Source organism: Etheostoma cragini, unplaced genomic scaffold, assembly GCF_013103735.1.
Source record: "Etheostoma cragini isolate CJK2018 unplaced genomic scaffold, CSU_Ecrag_1.0 ScbMSFa_982, whole genome shotgun sequence".
Classification (NCBI taxonomy): Eukaryota; Metazoa; Chordata; class Actinopteri; order Perciformes; family Percidae; genus Etheostoma; species Etheostoma cragini.
This window is the reverse complement of record NW_023269627.1, coordinates 1,826-3,462: the sequence shown is the minus strand read 5'-3', so window position 1 is coordinate 3,462 and position 1,637 is coordinate 1,826. Positions and strand designations below refer to the sequence as shown.

At 46.4% G+C, this 1,637-nt stretch overlaps 1 long non-coding RNA gene across 1 annotated transcript; it reads left to right on the top strand.

The window, feature by feature from the left end:
* The first annotated feature begins 117 nt into the window (after nt 1-117).
* Nucleotides 118-1,375, top strand: LOC117941602. Its single transcript, XR_004655931.1, has 2 exons — nt 118-282; nt 1,248-1,375. It is a non-coding gene; the product is annotated as an uncharacterized LOC117941602 (long non-coding RNA).
* Nucleotides 1,376-1,637: the final 262 nt, after the last annotated feature.

Genomic DNA, 1,637 nt, shown 5'->3' with positions numbered 1-1,637 from the left:
CACACACACACACACACACAGAGACACACACACACACAGAGACACACACACACACACAGAGACAGACACACACACAGAGACACACACACACACACACACAGAGACAGACACACACACACGCCGAGCTGACATGGTGTCACTGATGTGAGTAATGTGCACGTTGTCGTCTCCAGGGTGACGCTCGGCGATGGATCTCAGTGGCTGATCCATAAAGGAAACCACTACGGCGTCTCCTCGGACACCGTGGTGACCCCCGCTGACATCATGAGCTCCAGGTGGAGGGTAAGTCTCCGTGTTCGTCCCCCAAAATAAAATGATCCAGTGTCCCGATGCTGTGGACCCTGTCTCTCATGGAGCCTTGAGACTCACCACACACTCAAAATCTGTCCCTCATCACTGTTTGCTGTATTCTCGGGGTCGGGGGGGGGGGTCACCCTCTCCCTCTTCCTCTTCCTCTCCCTCTCCCTCTTCCTCTCCATCTCCATTCGGCGTTGGATGCACGCCCATCTTTTAGTTTCTAATTAGGACTTCTTCCTCCTTTTCTGAACACTTCCATCCTCCCGAGGTCTGCAGGGACACATCAGGACCTGGTTTTATTGACGGTCCCTAAAGCTGACTGACTTTGGCAAAAAGGCTTTTATTATTCTTGTGTGTAAATGGGGGTCCAAGGTCTGGGCCCCCCAGGTAAACATGGGTATTAATGTGCATGAAGAAGCCGAGGGTCAGGACTTGCCTGCACCTTCCTGTAAAGAGACTTTTAATCTGAAGGAGTTTGTCCTCCTGGTTAAGATCCCGGGGTCAGGGGGTCGTCTGCTCTCCGGGTTTTTGTTTTGTTTTTTGAGTTTTTTCTTATTATTGTTTTTTTGTTATAAGCAGTGTGTATGTAACACTTTATAATAACTACACGCATAATAACTACAGTAATGCTTTATAGTATAAAGCATTACTTAAGCATTAGTAAATTAGGAATTCATCATTTATAAAACATTATTCATACAATAATACCCATTAGTAAGTCACCTATAAGCACAGTTATAGATGTTTTATTCTTTGTTATCTACACACTATTAACATGTTGTACTGTGTAACCCAGTGGGTCTGTAACTGGTTTTAAATAGATCTAGGACCCGGGTTTTTATGATGACCTTGTTGTGTGAATATGAGTGAATCTCTGTGTCTTTACCTGGAAGTGTCTCTGTTTTGTATCTGTGTTTTTATTATTATTGTTTTGTTTTTTACCCCTGCAGGTTGTGGAGACTGCGGATTTCCAGGGGAGGAAGACCGTGGGGGACTTCGTGGAGACCGGCGGCTCCGAATACAACTTCCTGTTCGATAACTGTCACTGGGCGTCTCGTCGGATGATGAACCAGTGAACTAGTTCTCGTGTTTCCGAAAGGTCGAAGCTCTCCGCTGATCACATAATAAAGAGAATCACACAGAGTCTGTTGTGTTTATTCCACCAGAGGGCGCCACACGCTGTCATGTCATAGACTGTTATATCTGGTCTCCAGCAGGGGGGACGGACTCCTTAAAGCTGCATTATATCTGGTCTCCAGCAGGGGGGACGGACTCCTTAAAGCTGCATTATATCTGATCTCCAGCAGGGGGGGTGGACTCCTTAAAGCTGCATTATATCT